General features: G+C 35.1%; 2 protein-coding genes across 7 annotated transcripts in view; one reads left to right on the top strand and one right to left on the bottom strand.

The window, feature by feature from the left end:
• fgf14 (fibroblast growth factor 14) overlaps positions 1-26570 on the top strand; it is a 216247-nt gene that overhangs the window by 108153 nt on the left and 81524 nt on the right. The window lies entirely within an intron of this gene.
• Positions 15377-26570, bottom strand: part of clybl (citrate lyase beta like) — a 760714-nt gene continuing 749520 nt past the window's right edge. Inside the window, exon 7 of the transcript XR_015498945.1 lies at positions 15377-15617. The gene's annotated coding sequence lies outside the window, so the exon portion shown is untranslated. The remainder of the gene's footprint in view (positions 15618-26570) is intronic.

The following is a 26570-nucleotide window of genomic DNA, read 5'->3' as shown; positions in this document are numbered from 1 at the left end:
TTTGTGTTTGAGTAAAATATCATTTTAGTTTTATTCTGTAAACTACTGATGATGTTTCATTCAATGTTTCAGAGCAATTTCTTGCATAAAATGACAATTGGTCAGAATAAAGTTTAGACATGTTTATATTCATTTTTAGACAACATGATATCATTTTTTTTACTACAGAAATCAATATTTGGTAAAATATATATAACCTTTATATTATTTTTTCATGCAAACTCATTCTTTTGTACATACTATTTATTTAATTTTAGATTGTGTACATCATATTTGCATTTGCATGTATGCTTACACTGCCTCTGGCATGTGTACCTGGCATGGTATGTAGCTAATAATATGCCAAAACAATCAGAATTTGAATTGTAATAATTAGAATTATTAACAATTGTAATTGAAAAAAGCTTAATATTATATGCCATGGGGGTGACACAGTGGGTAGAGATGTAACCTAACAGCAAGAAGGTCTCTGGTTCAAGCGTCGGCTGGGTCAGTTGGTATTTCTGTGTGGACTTGCATGTTCTCCCTATGTTTGAGTGGGTTTGGGTTTCTTCCGGGTGATCCGGTTTCCCCCACAGTCCAAAGACATATGCTATAGGTGAATTGGGAAGGCTAAATGGTCTGTAGTGTATGTGTGTGGATGAGTGTATGGGTGATTACCATGATGTGTTGTGGCTGGAAGGGCATCCGCTGCATAAAACATATGCTGGATAAGTTGGTGGTTCATTTTGCTGTGGCGACCCCTGATTAATAAGGGGACTAAGCCAAAAATAAAATTAATCAATATTATTGATTATTAAAAACATGTTGAGAGCATGCATACCTGTAGTCCTCTTGTTTTTGTATGTTGTTGTTCATTAAAAAGAATGTGTATAACAGCGTGTCTACATCAGAGCTGAGTGGCATGATGTACTGTACCTAACAACTATAGAACTTATTAAAATTATTAACTTTGACTATTCATGAACAAAATCTCTCATCTCTGACAATTAACTGAAGCCTGGTTTGTTTTCTTAAAACCCCATATAAATCCAGTGATGCGTTCTCCAAGGATTGGCTTTGAGAACATTTGTTTGTCCAGTTTTAGGCAGCTTTTAGTTACTGTAAAGTGAACAACAACAGTTTTTACATTAGTGTCCAGTGTTTAATTGATGTGAGGTTTATTTCTTTTGCGTCCAAATAACACTGAAACACTATTTTGGCAGCCAATTCGAGTGTTATTACTCGATTGAATGGACGTTATCAGTGGTTATTAGCTGATAGATATGAGCCAGTAAGGGCCTTCTTTGCCTACCAATAGGCTCAGAAGGCTGTTATCATTCGTAGGCATGGGACGATAACCATTTTTAAGGTATACCGTGGTTTGGAAAAGTCAAGGTTTTAAAACCGCTAGCATTTTCTGCTATACCGTTCTCGTATGTAAGTTTTTTTTTTTTTTTTTTTTTTTGGTCTTTTAATTTTTTTTTACCTGTTTTGTTTTAAGTTTTTTAGGACAACAGTATCTCCAGCAAAAAGAGATCCAAAGATGCTGTTTTAAATTAAATAAAGAAATCTGTGTTTTTGAAACTAATGAAAAGACCAGAAGTCTATGATTCATTGTAATTATTTAAGCTGACATGTTTACTGCTCCAAAGTATTTTAAAAGCCTCTCAAAATAAAATATAAATTGTCTTCAAAGGGAAAAAAGTTTTTGTTTTTTACCCAGAAAAACTTTAAAAATAACATATTTTATAGCAGTGGTAACAATATCATAAAACCGTGACACTGATATTTTTTATCATACCGTCAGATTCTTATATCGGCTCATGCCTAATCAACCATCCACATGATTAATCAGCTATAGATCACATACAGTTGTGGCTAAAAGTTATTGAGAAATTGTTTTTTTATTAACGTCTACCCCTACTCTAACCCTACTCTAAGCTGATTAACCATTGTGATGGATGATAACCTATTAGTAGGTGCAGAAGACCTCTGCTAGCCCATATCTATCAGCTAATTTCCACTTATAACGCGTAACAAGTGATTTTGAGTAGAGATTCTACTCTACTATTTTAGTATGATATTTTGTCTTTTTGTAACAAATACAGTTAAAGACAAAATGTGAGATTTTTAACTCACAAGTAATGTTTAACAGAGCAAGAAAATTTTCACCGTACTCCTGTCATATTTTTTTATTCTGGAGAAGTCTTATTTCTTTTACTTTAGCTGGAATAAATGTGGTTTTAGATTTTCTAAAGCCATTTTAAGGTCAATATTACTAGCCCTCCTTTAGAAATTATTCATTTTGATTGGCTATAAAACAAACCATTGTTTTCCAACGACTTGCTTGGTTTACCTAATTAACCATGTCAAGCCTTTAAATTGCTCTTTAAATAGCTGAATGCTAGTACAGTATCTTATTAATTAACTACAAAAACATTATTTACTCTCATCATGGCAATGACAAACGAAATGAGATATTAAAAACGAGTTAATAAACTACTGTATTATGTTTAAGAGTATATTGAATCTTCTCTCAGTTGTGAATTATTTGAAAAAGAAGAGACATTTCACAGGATGGCTGATCATTTTGACTTCAACTGTATGTTAGTGAACAGTTCGTTATCGGGTGCTCTGGCTCTACGACTGACCTCTGCAATTGGCTGCTCTAATTTTCCCCCCTTCCATTTACAGACATTCTCAACTATTTTACCCTGTTAAAGCGTTCTCTGCCTTGCTGTCAATCCTACAATCCCACACAAGCCTGAAACACCCGCTCACTACGCACCACTGGACTCGTATAGTTAGGGGCTTGTTCAAATTCCTAACCCCATGTATGAGCAGCAAAAATGGGGATGCTAAAAAAAGACAAAGCAACCATTATGGCATCCTATTGGGTAAATTTATGTGATAAAGACAGCTTCTCTGTCTTGCCATCCCTGGAACAAAGCCTCATATAGACTATCAGGCGTCTAGAGATTTATAGAGCATTTTAAAAAATGATTTGTGAAGAAAGAGACGTCTGAATAAAAGCATCGGATGACAGCTGATGGGTTCTTGCTGTAAATCAGGGCATCATGTAGCTGTAGCTAAAGAACAGTGCCAAATGGATTTTTACCCAAGATAGATGATTGGAAGCAATCTCATTTAAACCTGTCAATAAGACTTGCTTTCGCTGGAATTGACCACATGTCAAAGAGACCTAGACAGAGAAGGCAGGGAAAGAAAGGGAGAGGACAAAACCCGCCTCCTCCCCCTCCTCTAGCTTGTAGCTAAATATAGCAAGTGCTAAAGGTTACATACCTAGTGAAGTAGACAACACGAGCGGCACTACATTTGTCTTTCTTTTGTTTCTTTCTTTTTATTTCTGCCTGTCTCCTGCGAAATGGATGTATCCTGTCATGCTCCATTACCACTCTTTTTCCATCCTGAAAGATGTCCTCCAATCTCTAAATTGAACTTTTAAGGTGTCTACTCTTGTCATTATATTAACCCTGTGGCTTGTGTCTTTTCTGGAAAGAGAATAGGTTCATGGAGTACAGATAATTTAGCTCTGTTACAAAAACCTAGTGAGCTGCCTTGCAAGAAACCATCTATGTAAATTATTCAAAACATTCTACTTGGGTAGTGACTTCATATTCCACACAGTCTTACCTGACTGCTTTCATGTTTGTTATTGGTGTTATAAAGCATTATTAAAATACATTCTAATATCTTGACTTTCACTCAGTATTCCAGCATTATGTCAACAAGTTTTATGAGTAATTTGGAGGGCGAAATCCAGCTACTTTATTTGGAATCTATGCAATTTTGGAAAGATTTCTCCATGCACATTTTTTACAACAGGCTTAAATTTGACACATGGATTCACCACAGATTTGTAATTTTGCTTGTCTTTGAAGGTGATTTTGTGTTCTCTCCACCTAATCTGCTGAAATAAAGCTGGTAAATTGCTGAGTAGGGATGCACCGAAGTGCAAATTCCTGTCTAAAAACTAAATTTTTGCATGAACTTGGGAGAAAATTTTAATCAAAAGTGTTATTATTATAATATTATTATTATTATTATTATTATTATTATTATTATTATTATTATTATTATTATTATTATTATTATTATTATAGTTTATAATTGTATTAAATAATGTTAAATAATTTTGCCATTAAATAATGTAGTCGGCGGCACGGTGCCTCAGTGGTTAGCACTTTTGCTTCATAGCAAGAAGATCACTGGTTTGAGTCTTGGCTGGGCCAGTTTCCATTTTTGTGTGGAGTTTGCATGTTCTCCCTGTGTTGGTGTGGGTTTCCTCTGGTTGCTCTGGTTTCCCCCACAGTCCAAAGACATAAGCTAAAGGTAAATTGGATAAACTAAACTGGGTTGCAGTTGGAAGGGCATCCGCTGTGTACAACATATGCTGAAATAGTTGCCAGTTCATTCCACTGTAGCAACCCTTGCTAAATAAGGAACTAAGCCAAAGGAAAATGAATGAATGAATAATATAGTCGAGAGGTGTCGTTTTACCAGCATTGACAGCACTATTGCAAGCAGCAGGAGCAAATATACAGTATACCATGTAGAAATGTCCTTTTTGGGGTGTATTTTGAGTGTATTTTGAGTGGATGAGCGGAATATCCGAAGAGCAGAATATTGAACTTTTTTTAACTTTAATAGCAGCTCGAGTGCAAGTTGACAGTGAGTCTAAGTTGTTACGTAGCTCAAGCCATTGAAATGAATGGGTTTCATAGCTCTGCAAAAGTGAAGCTAGTGCTGAACACTGCTGGGTAGTGAGCCGCATAACTTTTTGGTCATATTTTTGCCCTTTTCCTTTTAGCCCTTTCAGTGTTATTTTTAGACATTCCTATTGCAGAGGTTATACAAACATATCCATGTCACTATGGTAAGATAATGTATTAGCTGCCGCTTTCTCACTGCTGTTATTGTTGTGTTTATTGGTGAGAAAAAAATGTAGCACAAATTTACACTATTTACACATATTATATAAACATCATATGGACAAATCACATTCAGTTTCTTTGCAAAAGTAAGTGTAACAGAAGAGGTGCTTCAGTGACAGACACATGAAGTCACTGTCTTTAGCCTCCTCATTAAAGCAACCACATCTGATGCAAAGAACTGCTGGTTTGATCCCATCTTGAAGCAAGTGGGTGAGATTCTCGGGTAACCTGTCAATCTTACGAGCCTTAGGGTTGCACTCACACTATACTATCCGAACCGTGCCCAGGCCCGTTTCCCTGATCGTTTGAGAAGTGTGAGTGCTCTGAATTGGGCTCAGGCACGGTTCAGTTGGCTGGCCCTGGCCCTAAATTGCAGTCTGCAGTTCACTAATAGGCCACTGGTATCACTAATAACAAGAGTTTTCCTAATATATAACCCCTTCAAATTTCATTCTGGCACTGGAATAAAACCCTTGTGATTTTAATTTTTGTGCAAACTATTAATTTCAACTTCAAAAGAATCTCTAATCAGTGAAAGAGTGCAGTCAAAAGTGCTTTGTGCGGTGCTGACCTTGTCAGTGTTGGGATGATCAGCGAACACGTGCGTGAGAAGAAGATAAATTCATAAACCCATTAACTACATAATTGAAAGGCGGATTAAACATGCAGCGGATATAGTCGGATCAATTAAAAATGCTGATGTTTTTAATGAATGACATGTTTAACAGATAGTTCTCTTTGTATTCTCACCTTGCATTGGAATCAAACCGTCCTTCTCACCTTCATTTCACTTTTCATCCTCTTATAGTCTGTTTCAAAGTGTTGCGTAGTATGTATGTTGTAGTAATTGAGATGCACACATACTCTACAGCAGACACACAAATGCTCACTTGCACTCCTATTGGACCACATTTGGCTTTGGGATGTAATCCATGCTGTGGGGTTCAGAGCAGTGAGTACCCACGGAGAGCTGTCTCTGTTACGTAACTTTTGGAAGAGGAATAATACACTCCCTAATGACATGCACTAAAAAGATCTTCTAGCTGATGATGTCATAGTAGGTTGAGGAAAGGACAATAGATCAATCTGCATTTTGCCGCACACAGCTCTGTCGGCCAGGAGGACACAGAGCCATTACCTAATGGTTCCGAATGTGAGAAATGGCGCCTGCAGCAGTTCACAGGAAGCATGTCATCCAGCTCCGTAGCAGATGTTTTCTGTTCCTAAAAAGTGCCAGGAGTGTGTTGCATTTGATGCCACATCCTTTGCATTAATACCTGACTTCTCTTTTGTTTGTTTGCAAAGAGCGTGTGTATTTAGATTGCATGTGAATGTCTTTCACGGGTCCATGCTGTGTTTTATGTGCTACGGTTAAATCAGTGAGGAACTGTTTGCAGTCTCTGCAGTGATTTTTTTTTTTTTCTCTCTCTCTCTTTCGGATCTTGAAATAGCCCTATCTGACCACTTGAGGGCATCTTTGCTGTCTTAACCCATGTACATAAAAGCCTGACTGGAGATATTTATTGCTATCTGCCTTATCATGCATTTTTATTCATATATTCATTCAAATAAGGTATTTACAATACATTTGATCGAATGATACTTAAGACTCATAAATGACTGAACTACATATAAGACAAATTTTCTTGCCAAACTAGAGGATCTCCTCAGTTTACAACACATCAGGCTGCTAAAGATTGTGTTTTTTGTATGGCAGGTTGAGTGTTGAACTAAAAGGCTGAAAGAGACTTTGGATTGTGACGTAATAGATGATGGCTGTCACGAGGGATTGTTTAGCCACATTTTGCAGTTTGTGTCTGATTTCTCACTGATATCACTGAGCTGGGCTCATCTGTGCTCTTGACCTCCCTCTTGTGGATTTATAACAGCATAGCATTAAACAAACATTCATCAATACCCCTGATAACAAACATCTCCAAGCACTTACTGTTCTCATTTGAGTTCTGTTGTTTATAGTACTGTTTATTTCCCTCCCTCCTGTTCAGAGAAGGGTTTTTTAGATAGATAAAATGCATTGTAGTTTCAGTATTTCACACAAATTTGAGTGTATGCCTTTTCTAGATGAACCACAATAAATGAACTAGCTGCAATTTGCAATTTTGTTTATATCTGCATGCAGGATGAACAGTATGAGAGGTTATTAAGCCAAAAATCAGATATACTCTTATAATTACTGTAATTGCTTGTGAATTACTCTTCTTTCTGCATTTACAGCTGCTTTATTTACACTATTGTGCCCATCTGGCAAGGGCGTAGAGGTGGCATGGACAGAAGGGATGTGTCGCCACCTATATCCACCAATTACTAAAATGTCCCCACCAATAATTAAAATCACTTTCGATATAAATTAATCCTCTATCAACCCTTAGTAACCTGAATATGACAAAAAGGTTAAATTATGTTCCCTTCTTGGGTCCTTTCTCCCCCAAAAACATACTGTAAGCACAGTGTGATTGGCTGGGCCTTTTATGTGATTGGCTGGGCCTAGTTATGTTTGGATGTGAGAAGCACCAAAACACAGACATTTTCCAGCCGTCATTCACTGTGCAAAACATAAACATAAGGAGCTACTTTTCAAACTCACATAAAGTCAAGTGCACTAATAATCCACCATAGTAATATTAACCAAGGCTATGCAATTAATATAAATTCAGTTTAAATTTTGGCCTAAATGATTGTGAAAATCTATAATGTAAAATGGATATTTTGTGTCACGTGCCTCTCTACATTTCTCTACATTCATACCTCCTTGAAGTCTGATTGCACTAAAATCATTTAAATTGACTTTTGCAGCATGGCACATGCTTTATTAATTGTTTTTTTTTGTATAGTTAAGTGCGTATAGCCTCGCTCATACTTTATTTTGATGGTCAGTTTGTTGAATCTAAATTACATTGCATCTACATGCCAACTAATTCTCATTAAATTATAAGTAGACTGTTAGGTTGGGGTTAGGGTTAGTGTAAGTTGACATGTACTTGCAAAGTTGCAAAGTCTTAAAGTCGGTTAAATGTCTGTTGAAGGAGCAGTATCAACAGATATTGAGCAGAGAGTCTACTAATACTCAAATTGACCATCAAAATAAAGTGTTACCCAAGCCTTTATTTATTTTTTTAAAAGCACGAAAAAGAATTTTTGCTGTTTTATGCATGCGCTCTGTATGTGTTATGTGATGTGGTGCTGACAATGGAGGTGCAGATCCAAATGCTGATTTATTGACAAGAATGGTCAGGCAAGCAATGATCAACACAGGGGCAAACAGATGTATACAGAAAATCCAGAGTTGTGGTCGGTAAACAGGCAGACAATAAAACAAAGTGAGGGTCAAACACGGCAAGACAAAGCAAAGAAAAACATTGTAATGTTCACAGTAAAGTCAACAAGACTCAGCCCTGAAGTATGTGTGCTGTTTATAAAGTCCATCTAATCAGTTCATGAGCAGCTGTGTGTGTGGATGTGTAATCAACCGAATGAGCAATGTGTGTGTGAGCGGTGCATGACTAAATATGTTGTTCTTTAAAGTGGTAGATTTGTAGTTCTTCATCGATCTGCACAGGCTGGATCACTGGTGACCATGACAGTATCTCCCGACCAATGTCAAGAGCAAATCTACACCCTTAATGTCTGGTTTTCCAGTATCATGGCCTATGAGTTTGCAAAGTTAAATATATTCACCACACAACAAGAGACTATAGAGGTGCAATAATGAATTGTATACTTATTGGCATATTTTATCTACACCTATTTAACATTCTCGTTTCCACTGAAAAGAAAAGGAGACTTTTTGAAGATTTACCCAGTTGTACTATTCAACAAAAACATTCTCTGAAGCATTTTTATAACTTTGTGTAGCAGAAATTGAAGTTATTAATAGAATATGGTTCTTTTATGAATCCATAAAGATTTTAATTGTAGTGCATAATGCATATCGGCACATTTTATTGTACGTTTGTGTGCCTTTTAAAACTTTTTAAAGACTTTAAAGGCCCCGTTTTAATTCACAGTGTGCATCATTGTTAATTTTATATACACACACACACACACACACATATATATATATAACTATATATAACTATATATAACTATATATATATGTGTGTATATATATATATATATATATATATATATATATATATATATATATATATATATATATATATATATATATATAAAAGAACCAATATTCCATCAAGTGATATCTGAACTATTTAATTTCCCTCTTATATTTTCCACATGTAACGTCATCCCTGTACAGCTATTCTCTCTTTCTCTCTGTGGATTGTGGGATATGGATCTCTGAGCCGCTTTAGATATCCAGTGTTGCACTGTGTCTGTTATGGGAATGACATTTAAATGTGTGTTTTCCTTTAAGCGAGATACTGTTTGCTGTAAATATGTCAGAGAGAGTTTATCACGGGTGCATAATGCCTGGTCTGTGTTTACTGTGCGCTGTACACACACACTGTAAACAAGCAGTGTGTGGAGCAGTGCTTGTGATGGGGTTATCACACACTTTCTAGAGATACTAACTGCGGAAGTGTTGACTACACGCGTATCTTAGTTCACACCTGTGCTGCGATCACTAACAGCATTAAGTGCACTTCTGCCCGCTGTAGGCCAGATACTAGACTGCTAATCTCTTTTCGTGGATGATGAGAAGGGTCCAGGGCTGGTCTTTGTCTCTGTGTTCTCTGCAGTTGACCTTCCCTTGGCTTTTAGCAGCTGCTCAGCAGTTTTCAAGGCTCTGCAGCACTTAAGGTTCCTCTACAGGGAGGCAAAAGCATTGAAACTTCTTACTTTGAAAGGAAACCATTCTCCCTGAAGGTTTTCCTTTGCACCCGTGGAGAAGATACATAAAACACAGAATGTTTGGTAACAATTTACAAAAATTATTTAGTTAGCTAGCATAAACCAATAATGTACAATACAGTTCATTCATTTAATATATTTTAATACAGTAGGTTATAAACAAAGATTTCTGTCATTAATGTGTAATTTTAAATATTAAGTTGAATTCAAGATTATTAGCCCTCCTTTTTCTTTTTCAAATATTTCCCAAATTATATTTAACAGAGCAAGGAGTTTTTAAGCAGTATGTCCTATACCCCCAGTTTCACAAACAAGGTTTAAGGCTATTCAAGATTAAATTGCATTTTTGAGCTGTCTCAACTCAAATAACTTGCGGTGAGATGTCTTAAAATACATCTGTGTCATTTTTTTTTTTTTTGTCTCCAGGTGTACACCAGTAATATATTTTTCTAAGGCCATTTTTATAAATGTGGCTTAAATAGCCTAATTAAACTGATGCCTAGTCCTGGCTTTATCTGAGCCCTGTTTGTGATACTGGGCCATAATGTTTTATTCTTAGGCCTTATTTGTTTTATTTTGGCTAGAATAAAAGCAGTTTAAAAAATAATAATAACCCCCATTAGCAATATTTTTATATTGTCTACACTGTTATACGATGATAAAACTTGACATAAATTGCGTAGTCAACATAATTAACCTAGTTAAGTATTTAAATTGCACTTGAATACTAGTATCTTGAAAAAAATCAGGTAACATATTATTTACTTTCATCATGGCAATGATAAAATAAATCAGTTATTAGAAATTAGTTATTAAACCTATAATGTTTAGAAATGTGTTGAAAAAATCTTCTCTCTGTTAAACAGAAATTGGGGGGAAAATATACAGGACAGCTAATAATTCAGGTAGGCTAATGATTCAGATTTCAACTGTACATAATATATATGATAATATCCTTACATCACCCAACATATTATTGGTCTTGATGATATTATTACCCATCATAAATTACTATGATATGAAATTATAAAGTTGATTACTGCTGTATTAACAGAACAGTACCCCAAAAATCTGAAATCTGTAATAATTTTTGGGAATAATTTATATGACAACACTTTAAGGCAATACACCCATTTACTATAATAACTGTGATTTATATGGCTAAATATACCAATAATGGAATAATTCTAACCAAAACCCAGTCTAAATCTTGTACTTTAATTTCACTGTAACATAAAATGAAACTTAATTTCCTCACTCATACTCTATTATCTAAACCAGCATGACTGCTTTTATTGAACACAAAAGGAGAAATTTCAAAGAAGTCTGTTTCTCTTGCATTAAACTATTGTAGTGGCTCCTTCTTACACTCCTGTTTCTTTGTGATAGGGTACATAGTATAGACCTGTCTTTAGATGAACTGGTAATAACAAGGTACTATCCCTAAACCTGTTCCTGAAACTAATATTTGCCTATGTAAGTACATTGTATTCAACATATTTCTAATATGTAGTTACTGTACAGTGTAGGTATGGGCCGGTATACGATTATTTCGGTATGAAACCCTATGGATAAACATATCAGTGTTTCATGGTGTTGTAATTACTGTTCTAAAATAAATTCTTTTAAATTGTCTTTGTAAAAAAAAAAAATACTTTTTTTTTTTTTTTTTTTTAAAGAAAAGTAATTTTTTGGAGCAGTAAGCATGTCTGGCTAAATAACTAAAGTCATTGACTTCTCTTGTCATCATTAGTTTCTAAAACAGTTTTTTTTTACCACTGAAAAAGGCATCTTTGGATATCTTTCTTTTCTTTGGATATAAAGTAAACCACTGCACTGTTGAGGACTAGCATGCTTGCATGTTGGTGTGTAAGTGACTTTGTTTTTTACAGTTTTAAGTCATGTTCAAAGCTAAATTTCGCATTATGACATTTTTTCAAAGAACTATAATTAACATGGATAATATTATGCATCTATCTACATGCCTGTAGCCAGCCTGGTGAAAGGGGGGGTTCTTTTTCCCCAAATAGTGGGCCTTTTTGCAGTTATTCGCCTCATTTTCTATTTAATTAGAAGATTTAAATACTGCATGTTAGTGACATTTAAAGCACTATTTCTGTGCTTAAAATAGCACAAAAGCTTTTCGGATGGTCATTGTAACCACACTTTTTGTTGTACTAAAATCATTTCCTAAAGATTTAGAATAAAGAAATAGGAAAACAATATATTTTTTTTTAAATACAAAAATAAGAATCTGATAAAGTTTAAAATTTTATTAGGCAAAAAACAAACTAGCCAGCACATTCAACCTTCCTCAGTTAGAATTTGGGATGCCAAATTCAGCATTCCAAATTCTGTACCAACAGCCAACACAGGATTCTGCTTAGTCTTAAAGTCTTTTTTAGTGGGTCATTTTCACAATTTATTATGGAATAGCAGTCAAAACAGGACAAATAAGCTCATGCATGGGACAAATTCTGGACCTTTTTCAGTGAGGGGTGGATCTTTCGAACCACTTAAAAAACCCAATACCCCACCTGAAAAATAGCCCTTTTCCTAACCGTGGTAAAACCAGTTATCGTCCCATGCCTAGTACACTGCAACCACTATAACTACTGCTAGATAAAGCTAATGTGGAGAACTCATAGCCTGCTGACGTAGCTCAAGTTTTCTCTTTTTTGTGGCCTTCCAGATCAGTTTTCAAGGGAAGCGATAAAGGGGTACACGTCCTATCGATTTGTGGTTTTGCTCATTTTAAATGAGTATCGCTTAGGTGTAAAATTACAACACAGTGATTTAATTGAGGCAGTATTAATTTTTAAGCAGGTTACAGGTCAGCTGGAAGGATTTCAGCACTGATAAGATCATGTGTACAGTACTGTGTGTGCTTTTTACAGTCATTTCTGTGCTGCGCAAAGACACATTGACGAATGGATCAAGGCTGTTTGTGAGAGATTCATAAACCTTCCTCAGAGGAACACTGACTCAACTGCCATGTGTTTCTAACACACCATAATCTGCCCTGTCATTCAAAATAGCTGACATCGATTTACCAAATGGAATGAAAATCACTATAACAAATGTATGTTGTCATGGTGTGGGAATTCATTACACATTTCATTTCAGCCGAAGAAGCAAATCCTTGGGAGCAAGCTGGGGGAAAAAAAAAAAAATCATTCGTCATGAAGCGAACAAACTCCAGTGTGGAGGGAAAAAAAGTCTGAGTTGACCAACAGGGATTTTCCATGTAACTGCTGAAACAGGCAGTCCAGAAAAAAGGGTTGAGATTAGGGATGGGCATTAGACTAAGCAGCTTGCTTGGTATTAGCATTCAAACGATGTACCTAATAGAAATCCTATTTATCTCATGCTTTGTAGGGGGCAGTGATGTGTCTCTCTCTCCCTAGAGCGTTCATGCGTCGCAGTCGCTTTTCATATGCTTGCAGATTTGAAATACAGCATGTGTTTTCTATGTAGGGGTGTGTGGGGGTGTCCTGCGAGCCTTTGTTGGGATTTTAAGTGGGTGTGTGTTCTTACTTGATGTTATTTGGTGCAGGCCAGAGCTAGAAACAGGCCACAGCATGTGGTGTGTGGGAGCAGATACACAGTGGATGACATAGAAGGGACGTTTCTTGTGTGCCAGTTTCTTCTTTAGGGCATTCTCACTCTATCACACTCTTTCTGAGAGTCTGCCATCGTGTTCTCATGTCGCTGCAGACTGTAGGTAGGCTACATTTTACCCTTGGGCTCCAGTTGGAGATGATAGCATTTGGTGTTCGTCAGAGAGAATGATGTGGTTCAAGATACAGTACAGTAATATGACTGATAATGTCAGACAGTGTTTCCTGAACCGCTCTTCAAGAGATGAGTCACAATCTTTAGCATGAGTTTTGTGAAATAAGAATGAGAAATGTCTTATTCACTCATATGCAACACCTCTACTGTTGAACTTTTGTGAAACAAAAACATACAGCCCAAGCAGAGTAATCTGATTCATCACTGACTCTTATCTTCTTTAGCACAAACATGCAGTGCAAGTAGCCCATAATCTGATTTAAAAGACTTCTATGATCTGATTCATTTGCAAATCAAAAACATAGAACTTAAGCCATGCAGTATGACTCATCATTTTTAGGATCTAGTTCTTTTGTGAAACATAAACATTATACCGGCAGCGTAGTTCTACTCATGAATCAATGACTCTTCTGTTCTTTTTGTGAATCAAGAACATGCAGCATAGTCTGATTCACTAACAAATTACTCTTAATGATCTGGTTCTTGGTAAGCAGTGTAGTCAAGTTCCTAAACAAATGACTCATATTATCTGGTTCTTTATTAATCTAATACATACAGTAGGTTGAGCTGTATTGTCTCATTTATTAACAGATAACTGTTGTTATTGATGTGTTCAAACACATTTTCAAACAGATCTTGTGCTCTGGTTCTTTTTTGCAAATCAAATCCTTTAGTTTAAGTACTCTGATTCATAAACAAATGACTCTTAAGATTTGGTTCTTTTGTATAACAAAAACATATGTCTACAATATGTCTTTTACAAGCAAATGACACTGGTTAATTTGTGAATTAAAAACATAGTTTAAATAGTGCCGTCCGATACCTGACTCTTTTGATTGTTATTTAAAATCAATAACACAGCACAATATGTGCAGTGGGCGACTCGGTGGCTCAGTGGTTACTCCGGTTTCTCCCACAGTCCAAAAACATGCGGTATAAGTAAATTGAACAAACTAAATTAACTGTAGTGTATGAGTGTGTATGGATGTTTCCCAGTACTGGGTTAAAGCTGGAAGCGCATCCGCTGTGTAAAACAAATGCTGGATAAGTTGGTGAATCATTCCGCTGTGGTGACCCCTGATAAATAATGTTACTAAGCCGAAGGAAAATGAATGAATGAATGAATTAATATATGCACTCTGACTGAGAGACAAAACCCTCAGCCTAGATGTAATGAAAACCAGTTCACAAACAAATCAAATTATAATCATTTATTTAATCAAAAACCTACAGTGTATTCAGTGTATATCTTGATTAATACCAAATGATTTTGGTTATTTTGTGATCTGGGTCTTTTGTGAATCAAAAACATAGTTTAAGCAACGCAGTCTGACTCATGACTCTCTTCATCCTTATTTAAAAATCAATAGCACAGCACAGCAATGCAGTGTGACTCAAACAAATGCCTATTATGATTTTTTTTTAAATACAACTAACCCCTCAGCCTAGGTTCAATGAAAATCAAGTCACAAACAAATCACTTATGATCTTATTAAATGGAAAACACAGAGTGTGACAGCATCACCTGATGTTTATTACAAGCTACATCCTTTTAAGCAGTGGTTCCCAAAGTGGGGGGTTGGTCAAGACACTTGGATATTGCCAAAAATCTAATTCTTTTTAATAAACTATTAGAATTTCCATATTTTATCCATAACCTACAGAAGAAAAAAAATGTAGTTAATAGTTACAGTTGAAATGAGAATAATTAAACCACCTTTAATTTTTTTTTAAGTATTTTTAAACATACTTTGGAAATAGTAGGAAATTTTCACAGTATGTTTGATAATATATGAAGAGTGAACTATTGTTTTACAATAACTTGCCTATTTACCCCAACCTGCCTAGTTAACCTAATTAACCTAGTTAAGCCTTTAAATGTCGCTTTAAGCTGTATAGAAGTGTCTTAAAAAATAAGTGTCCAGTCAAATGTTATTTACTGTCATCATGGCAAAGATAAAATAAATCAGTTATTAGAAATGAATTATTAAAACTTTTATGTGTAGAAATGTGTTGAAAATCTGGGGAAAATTGGGGAAAAAATAAACAGGGGGGCTTATAATTCAGGGGGTTAATAATTCTGACTTCAACTGTACATTAAAAAACATACAAATTAAGCCCTTAGAACTTCTTTTTCCTTTTCTTTTTTTTGCGACCCCTGGGATGATTACATTATATTAAAGACTCAGGTTGCAACACATTTTATAGCGCCAGGTTAAACTTTGACATATTTACAGTACTCACATACATTAAAAATAATTTTTTTTACTATTATTTATATAATTAGTGACTCTCCATTGCCAAAAAAACAACAACAACAAAAACATTCATGTAGCACACTGATAACACCTAACAGTGACAGCTGTCGACTGATTTAGAAGGATCAGCACTGAACCCTGATGTTTCCTAAATCTAAAACAAGCCGATTTCTGATATTGTAAGAGTCCTTATAAGTACCACTTTAGCATACACTGAACTGATCATAATTATCATTCTAGGGTTTTCTCAAGGCTATACGCTTTGGCCCATTTTGTGAGCTTGGAGGTCCCTTGGGTTTCCACAGGGAGATTACTTTGCAGAGTCCTTCCCTTCGCTCTCTCTCACAGAGCAGAAAAAAGAGGGCTTTCCAGGCAGAGAATCAACTCATTTAATTTCACAGTCTCTGCCCAGGCTTTCTCGGATGAGCTTCTTTTTTTTTTGCTCCACTGCTGACAAGACACTTTTGAATGTTGCATGCTTAAAACCGGATCAAAGAACAGGCTGAGATGTGAGCAGAATTTTTAACTATTGTTCAGGGAGCAGCTCTGTCTATATCCATCTCTTTGGAGCTCATCCCGGCATTTCCCTTCCCTCTGGTGGGAGTAATGGCGTGTGATATGTTGTGTTCTTTTCTGTCGTTTGGAATACACTCTCTCACAGTGTTCTGGGAAATTTACTCCGCTATCACTGTTCAGGGTCAGTAGTGAGAAAATACTGAAGAGCACTGCTTGTCTCAATACAATATAGAGCGCATGTCAACAGCAATTCAAAGCCGGTGACATTTTCAGTGCAGCAAAAGCAAACAAAAAATAAACAATAAACAATATGAGTAATGTCAGAAAATCTTTTTAGTGCTTTCTCACATTTCCAGTCAGTGTGAAACTGCAACTAAAGATGACTTTTGGAAACCGCAAGACCACTTTACACATCTAAAGGTGTTGAGGATTTCTTGTTAGACAGAATTCCCAGTGTTCACATACTGAACATTTTAGACTGGTGCAATGTGCTAGTAACATCAAAAATATTATATGTATATATATATATATATATGTATATATATATATATATATATATATATATATATATATATATATATATATATATATATATATATATATATATATGTATTACAAATATATCATTTGTAAGAAATCAAATTTTTTTTAACATTCTTAATTTGATTATATACTAGTCCACTAATATGAAAACGAAAGTCATTTTTCCTAGTTCCTTCGAAAAGCCCGCCCTCAAGAGGCTCTGATTAGTCAGCTACCATAATGTGCTGTGATTCGCTGATTGGCTCCAGGTCACCAGGAAAATGGCCACGCCTCTAATAGCACATACTTTTGTGCTGTGTAAATACTGTCAGTCGGAAAAGCTGTTAGCTGAATCAGTTTGTGCCTGAATCAGAAAGAAAACGACAGAGAGGACACAGCTAAACCTCACGCCTGCTCTCTAAAAAAATCTGACAAGTGTCTTTTACATATATTCCGGATAAGAATGTGCAAACAATATGAAACGTTCACATATTTTTTGCGAGTTTGTTGTTTGAGATGTAGAACCCAGGGAAAGTGGCTGCACAGAGAGACACTGCATGAATTTGTTGCTAATTTGTTAACGTTGCCAAACAGCATTTCCTGTTGTTACAATCCAGCACTGAACTGGGTAGGGCTGCTTGATTATGAGAAAAATCATAATCACGGTTATTTTGGTCATAATTCTAATCACGATTATTCAAAACGATTATCAGTTGAAATTATTAGCGCTCCTGTAAATTATTATTATTATTTTTTATAAATATTTCCTAAATGATGTTTTGGCAGATTCAGGAATTTGTATTTCCTCTAATAATTTTTCGTCTGGAGAAATTGTTATTTGTTTTATTTTGGCTAGAATAAAAGCAGGTTTAAATATTTTGAAACCTATTTTAAGGTCAATATTATTAGCCCCCTTAAGCAATATATTTTTTGATTGTCTGCAGAAGAAACTACTGTTATACAACGACTTGCCTAATTACCCTAATTAAGCCTTTGAATCACACTTTGAATCTGAATTCTTGTATTTTGACAAGAATTTTGTACTATCATCAAGGCAAAGATAAAATTAATCAGTTATTAGAAATTAGTTACTAAAACTATTATGTTTAGAAATGGGTTGAAAAAAAACTCCTTTCCATTAAACAGAAATTAGGGGGAAAAGGGTTGCTAATAATGCAGGAGGGCTAACAATTCTGACTTCAACTGCATGCAGTTATTTTCCTCCCTGTAAATAAGGAAAGGGTAATAAATACAATAGAATAAAATATGAAACAAACTGTGCTTCAGCATGTTCACTGTAAGAAAAAAAAAAACTTAAGCTACAAAAGTCCTTGAGTCAAGAGCAGTGAGGGATTTTCTCTTTTTTTTGTTTGATTAATTATAAAAACAGGCGGCAGACGGAATAGCCTATTGCGCGCTGTCACTTTAATGGTTTCTCTTTCTCTCTCTCTCTCTCTCTCTCTCTCTCTCTCTCTCTCTATATAGATATATATATATATATATATATATATATATATATATATATATATATATATATATATTTGTATATATATATATATACATAATTCTCTGAAACATAATTCAATTTAAATTGTAAGCACTTGTCTCTTTGTGTTGTGTCCTTTGGAAGCCCAAATACAGAAACAGAACAAGCTCTATGGAAATAGAAACATGCATAACCCGAAGTGTTTGTGGTCTCACTAACCTGGATGTATTCGTATAGTGCTAAAACTTCATTCCCTGTAAGCTTTGCTAAGATAACTTTTTAACTAATTGTCTGTCATTTGAGCGTATTACATTCAGACATGTTGTTTATGTTCGCACATAACATTACACAATAACTAAAATTTAAAATATGATATCGTAGTGAACCACACCTTTAATTATTTGTACAGAAATAATGAGATTTATGCAAGTTTTCAACATGTTTTTCTTACTTAGAATTTTTGTCCTGTTTCTAGTCAAATATCTACATTTTAAAGTGACAAGATTATTTTACTTATCACATTGGCAGATATTTTGATTGTAAAAACTTTTCTCTTGACTTATTCTAAAGTTGAAAACAAAATAATATTTTTACTTGATCTGTGAATTTTTTGATATTTGGACTGGAAATGAGACAAAGTAAGAAAATCATTTTTCTAATTGTGAATATTCAATGTCTGTCCCTAAATGCTATTTAATTCCACAAAAAACTGTCAAAGAGTGCTATCCATACCATCTTGTGAAACTTTATTCATATTGCAATATTTATCACAGAAAAATAAAATATCACAATACCTGATTTTTGCAATATCGTTTAGCCTAGTGTGTGTGTGTTTGTTTATTTCCAATTGGTAAATAATGGGCCTATACATCAGCTTTTCCCCATGAAGAAATGGCTATAGATTGAAGGTTATGTGTGCTTGTTTACAGAGAAGTGTCCATTCTCATTTTACTACATTAAGATACATTTGACATTCTCTCCTGTGTAATGAGATCAGCTGTTGATATTTAAATGTCAGACTTAATGGCAAAACCCTCAAGCTCAAACAGACCTGTATTGATTTGCTTGATCCTCTTTGTTCGTGTCTCATTAATCTACTATTTGATTTAACACCGGCGCCCATCTCACATTAACTTTTAGCTTGATTTAGAGACTTGTCACTTTTAATCCTTTTTTCACAACACAGAGTAACACTCGCTTTTTTTATGACAGTGTGAAAATCAGGCATGATGCGTTCTTTGTAAAGCTGTCAATTAAGAGACTGCTTTACACTGTATACATCACAATTTTATAGAAGAATTATCACTAATAAAATATAGAAATTTGTGTGGAATAATAACCGAAAATGATAAATGATTATAAAAAGCATCTTTGTTAACATCTCACATCTCTTTGCTGCATTTTTATTTTTTATTTTTAGCTTGCTGCATCTCTTTTGCTTGCATTCAGGTTATGTTTTACAACCCCTTATGGTTATTTTGCATTTTAGTGTCTGAACATGTCCACACTTTTGACAGTAACTGAATAATAACTTAAGAAAATATATTAAAATCATTCATTTGCATGTGGTTTGTTAATCACATTGGAAGTGGAAGGTAAAGTTTAGTGCATTGCTTTGTGGGATACAGAATCCCACGCAGTGTCCTCTGCTTGTGGGCTGCACACATTTTTGCCAAATTTACTGTAGTAGATCATTCCATGCAGACAGAACATTTGCAGAATATCCACGGAATAAATACTGCATACAAAATTGTATGAGAAATATGATAATATATCATTTAAAAAACACACACATCTTAGACCCTTATTGCAAATCATAAGTACTTTTGAAGTATTTTAGTATACGTGGAGACATCTTGCTGCTATTGTAATGTAAATGTGCTGAGAATATAACTTTTTAGATATGATAAGCATTTGGTTTAAGACTGTACTGAAGGTATCCTACCCAGGCTCATCCTGTAATCTCTATATACATTTCTGGAGAGTGTCAAATATGTTCCAGGAGCTACTATTTTTGTCATTTTTGTTTCACTAATCCACCAGAGGGTGATGTGTATGCTTTTCAGATTTCAAATTTATCTCGCGAGTGCCATTTGCGCTTGCTGTTCACTCATAAACCCACCAGAGGCCGTTGTCGACTGACTGAGTTACTGACTGACTGACCGATCGACTGTCCCACCTTCCCCCTGCCCTAAACCCAACCAATTATATTGATTGGCTTGCTCACCCACGTCCCTAAAAACCAACCAACAATTTTCAAAAGCAATCCAGAAAAAAAAAAACTCGTCTGATTTTTACCACATTTTCAGATTTTACCACATTCTCACCCTGTTATTTACTTGTTTATTTTATTTTTTGGATTCTGTTTTTGTCTTACCCGCTTTCTGGAACCGTTCTTTACCAGACTAGAACCCTGTCGTTGTGGTCAACTCCTCTCTTCGTCTCAAGCTCCCGATATAGAGCAAGCTAACTGCTAACTGGACAAAGCTAATTGCTAACTGGACAAACTGGTAACAACAGGAAAGCCGTCCATACAGAGGTAAGCGGTCTACTGGTAAGCACGAAAAGGAACAGCATCATACTGCCCCACAGCGTTTGTTTTAAAAATGAAATGGAGCCATACGTACTTCTGGCTACATAATTTGCGATCCCCAGAAATGTATATAGGGTTACGTTTTCAGAATGAGCCTATGTTAAAGGTAATTTACTGTATATGGGTCCCACTTTACAATAAGGTTTCCTTAGTTAATGTTAGTAAGAATATTTACTAACATGAACTATTAATGAACAATTGCACAGCATTTATTGATCATAATTCAACATTTACTAATGCATTATTACAATCAAAATTAAATCTTGTTAACATTAGCTAATGCACTGTGAGTAAACATGAACTAACAATGAACAACATTTATTTTATTAAATGTATTGACCATTGTTTGTTCATGTTAGTAAATACATTATATAACAATAACTAAAACTACAGTACCTATTGCAAAGTTTAACCTTATATGTGTTATGATTATCAGCAATTCAACTGTTTTGGATCGCTAATGAACTACAAATCCACCAGCACATGGACTACACATACTGTCATGCACCACTCACACACACACCGCGTCCTGGTAGTGAGTAAACACACACACAGCTGTGGTTCATCCCCATTGATGGCTAGGACTACATTTATATCAGTTTGTTTCCCCTCTCGTTGTTTGTTGCATTTTTGTTACTCCCATGATAGCAGTGTGTTCCCTAGTTTGTTCTTGTTTCGCTTTGTTCTGGTTTGTTTAATAAACATATGTTTAATGCTGCGTTTGGATCCTCACCTTGTCTTCCTCCTTCACCCTACATGTCGGCTTGTAACAATATGTATATTTAATTTGTGGAACAACCTTTCAGTAGCACTACAACAACAATAATATAGCTTTAAAGAGATAGATCACCAAAAAATGATAGTCTACCACCCCATTTACTCACTCTGATATTGTTAAAAAAAAGTTTAATAAAGTTTACTTATCCACCAGGATGAGTTCTTCTACCATCATTTTTCCACTTACTAGCATTCTTCAAAGATTACATACAAAGATGGTGTAAGTATATTTTTCATACAATCAAAAGATCCATTATATAGAGTGCTCAGCATAATTGAGTACACTCCATTTTGAAAATGAATATATTTCTCAGTGAATATAGGCAATGTATTTTGGTGCATTTAAACAAAGTAGAAAAACTAAACAGATATACATATTAAAATCACCAAAACATCTTTAGAAATAGAAAGATAATACAATTAAATTTTGGCAAAATATTGCTAAAAAATTACAACCTACAAATTTTCAACAACATTTTTTGCTTCTCTTTTTTCCTCTCTCTTTTTAAAAATTTTATTTAATATTTTGCATTATTGTAAGTAATTTTGTTAGATGGGCTCCAGATTTGGCTTTAGTACTGACAAATCTAATGTGTATGCACAAATATTGTATAGCTTCCTATTAAAATATGATTTTAAAAGATACATTTGTGTGGGGTGTACTTGTATATGCTGACCCTTGTAGGTCCAGGTCACTAAAGATCAGAAATGTTTTGCAAATCAATATGACATATTATGGATTTAACCCTCTACTGCATGTTGTATGGCCACACAATAAAACAGTATGTTCATTTCCCTGCCAATTTCTTTAAGACTAACGTTCTAATTTATTTGTTGGAAAGTGACCTTAGTTTAGCCAATTATGTCCATTGGTTAAGTCACAGGACGTGCAGTGTTTTTCTGTGGCGTGATTTCTGACAGACTGGCATTTGTTGTGAGTAGTTGCTGAATGCAAATGAAAATGTCAATAAAAACAAAGGATTTACTCATGTCAGATCCACAAAAAAATCTGAGACATGACCTCCGGTATGTTACGATGACATATTCACAACTCAAGGTTTATCCACTTAATTTGTTTGGAATTAAATCAAAACAAACCAAATTTTAACAACAAAACAATTACAAACAACAAAATTATTAATTATAAGGAAAGTTCTAAATTAGAAATTTTGTTATTTGTGCTGTGTTATTCATCTACACCACAGGTGTCAAACTCAGTTCCAAAAGGGCCGCAGCTCTGCACAGTTTAGTTCCAATCCTAATTAAACACACCTGATCAAACTAATTGAGTCCTTCAGGCTTGTTTGAAACCTACAGGTAAGTGTGCTGGAGCAGGGTTGGAACTAAACTGTGCAGGGCTTCGGCCCTCCAGGAATTGAGTTTGACACCCCTGATCTATGTCGGAAATAAAGGTAGCTATCACTGGGGCCGTACTTTTTTAATAGATACATATTTGTACCCAAAGAATCCACAGTGGTACCTAAAAGGTGCATTTTAGAGCTCAAGCGTACCTTAAAAAAACATAATGGACCTTTCAGGTACAAATATGTACCTTTACCTTTATTTCTGAGAGTGTAACATAAAAACACCAACCCTATAAAAATTATTTAAAGGCTGATGGCTTTTTATTTAAATGTTGTTGGTTTTTACTATTAAAAGCTACTATTTTTATCTTTTGTAGGTTATGGCTAAAATATTGTAATTCTATTAATTAAGTTAGATCTACAATTGGACAATGTTGCCATATGTTGCAACATATCATAAAGCACATTTTCCCCAGTTTCTTTCACAGCACTTCAAGTTAAGCCATTCTATGAAAAGAAAAAAACAGTCAAATATTTTATTTATAGATCTATCTTAATGGTTAAGGCTTAAAGTGGTTTATTATACTTAAAATATATATGGATCTGAACAAGAATAAAGCCTTTTCTTTAGTTGTCTCACTTTTAATATCCCACCCAATGATTTGCTTGATATGAGAGAGAGTTATTCTCTGCCACTTACAGTAAGCCGAAAACTCATTTCTCATTTTCCTTTAATCCTGTGCTTAGTTACTAACAAATCTAGTCTGCTTTAATAGCTTAAGCCATTACAGTGAAATGTCTGTGCAAAACACTGCATTCACTTTCACATCTTAGTGTCTTCAGTTTCTCAGAATGGTGACATTTTACCAAACCCATTAAACTCAGACATCAACAAGTAACTCTAACCAAAAATCATTACTATCTCCTCAATTAAATTAAACTCTCTTTCTCTCTCACCTCAACAATGTGAAACAATTTGATTTCAGCAAAGCACTAAATCTTCTGTTTTCCTCTTATCTCTGCACGTATGATGTTAAGTCTAATTTACAACTTCTGTCATCACGAGAGCTAATAAAAACCAGACAGCCCTAAAGCCTTTCCGTAGTGATACAAACTATCGACTTGTTTATGCTCTGTCTCTGTCTGCGGTGACATTTCTTGAAGTAAGATGTAGTCTTCCTGTTTTCATCGCTTCATTGGGCTTTTATATTCACTGCCACCTCTATCTCATCCATCTCTCTTTACCTTTGATATGAGGACAGTTTCAGACTGAGAGCACAGCATTTGTATAAAGTCATCTCATGTTTTTTTAAAAAGCCATATCATGTATCTTGTATTTTATAGCATTCACTCAGAATGACCATGCTCATCTTGTAAGCTAATGTTCATAAAAGAGAAGGTAAAGGACAGCGTGGGAGGCTGGAGTTTGGCTCACATTTATGTAGCAGTTAATTAGTTCTACATCAAAAGTGCTTCTACTGAATTACGCATCTGTTCTCTTATGATCTTTGCTCGCACGAGCGGCTCCACATTCAACTCTAAACTTGTGCAAAATAATTCATTTCAACCCATTATCATTAAAAAGTTCAATGTAGAACATTGTTATTTAAGAATACGTCTCAGACGAGATCGTCTCAGCCAGATGAACAGCAATTGTTTGAGGCAGATCTTACTAATAATGTTATCTGCGAGTATAGACCCTATAAATGGGGCCGTGTCACTGACAGCCAGGCAGGGAAATGCTGTTACCTCGGTTGAATGTGCAATGGGTTTACTATGGAGTCTCATACGTTCAGAAGGAGAAAGCATGTAGGTATGTGCGCACTTTTATATTGATGACATCATGGTTGTTGTTGTTTTTTTTCATAAAGGAAAACTCACTTGAGTGTGTTTGTTGATGCAGAATTGAAATGCTTGTTTGTTGTTAAGTGTCTTTTTGTTGTGTGTTTTGGCTGTGTAGTCCATTTTTTTTATTTTAAGTAAACGTTTCTGAAGCGTAAAGTCTCCTGCCATACGCTGAAGATGAAACTGGGGAGAAGAAGGGAATAGATCCAATTCTGTATTCATTTCAGTGCTAAGGCTCAGCAGTTAGGAACTCAAAATACGCCACAGGCATGTTCTTTCTGTCTTTTTGTAGTTTGTTTTTGCAGACTCCTTGACTACTGCCATTATTTTTCTCCCCTTAACCTCTTTTCTATTTTCTGTGCGCAAAGTGATGTTGTCAGACTGTAACAGTTTTATACGGTCTGTCATGTTACTGCTTGCATTTTCCGTTTACCTAATAATTATTATCTATTTTCCTAAACTATAAAATATCCTGGTTGCCTTAAATTTTTAAGCTAAATCAAATTAATATTGAACTTATTTTATGTTAAACTGACTTAAAACTGCTTGTGTAACTTATAAAATTAAGTTTGAACTTGATTAACTTAATAAGTTACAATGACCTAAAAACATGCACTGTCGGGACTAATTGATCATATATTTTTTACAGTGTATATAACACTGGTCATAACCTGAATTAATAAGCCATTAATATAATGTATAGTGTTTGGTAATGCATGCTTAAAATGTCATTTTAATTTAGACATTTTTAAATATATTTATATTTTTGGATGTCTATTAAAGGATGGCTTTAATAGTGTTTAATGTTTATGGCTTATTCATGAATCCAACTGATCTGTCTGTGCTTTTGTAAATAAATGGAGTCATAGTTAAGCTGACAGTGTCCGCTGCTGGCGGCTGCGCAAACTGCAGTGGCTGCTTCACAGACAATGATGCAGCCAGTTTAAGCTCTCCTTATTTTAGTAGTGTGCTGTTTCTGTGCTCATATGATTTGTGCAGATGTGCTGAAATATAGGTATGCCATTTTCCCTCTTTATCACAATATGACTTATATGTGTATGTGTAGTCTGTGTATGTAATTTGCAATTTATTAGATGTAATTGCATGTTCAGTGTATTGGATTTTCTCTATAATCTGCTCCAGCACTGACCCGTCTGGAAATGCCATCCCAGAGTTATATTGCCAGTCTATTTGGGTGGAGGGGGTTGAAAAACAGCAGGAGGATGAAAGACTGAATATTTCATTGCAGCGACAAACAGCAGATGGCCCTCTTGAGTTTTCCTTTTTTCTTTTTTTTCAAATTCCTCCTCTGTGATTGTGTTTCTCTGGCGATATTAATCTAAATGAGAAAATACTCTGTGTTATTGGGGCATGATATTAAATTGGCACCCCAGCCCTTATCGCAACACTCATTACCATATAATTAAAGAAACAGGCGACAGATAAATGTGGACCTAAAGCAAAAAGACACATCTGTGCGTTACATAGGTGTGTTTTTCTACAGCACGGGGGTCTCAACAGCACCTCAGTAGTGGTGTGATGTAGTTCTGCTTCATTTTGCAGTCGTGGGGCGTGTCTGTGGGGTTGTGGAAATTAATTTCCCAGACATTCCGTTCTCAGGTTATCATAAACGTGACATTTAAGAATATAAACGATGGAAGTCCCTAATACATTATTTTCTAAATATGTAGAGTGCATATTTATGTT

Source organism: Danio rerio, chromosome 9, assembly GCF_052040795.2.
Source record: "Danio rerio strain M-AB ecotype USA chromosome 9, GRCz13ab, whole genome shotgun sequence".
NCBI classification, from domain to species: Eukaryota; Metazoa; Chordata; class Actinopteri; order Cypriniformes; family Danionidae; genus Danio; species Danio rerio.
Note: the sequence above shows the minus strand (reverse complement) of the source record. Positions and strands in the feature narration are given on the sequence as shown.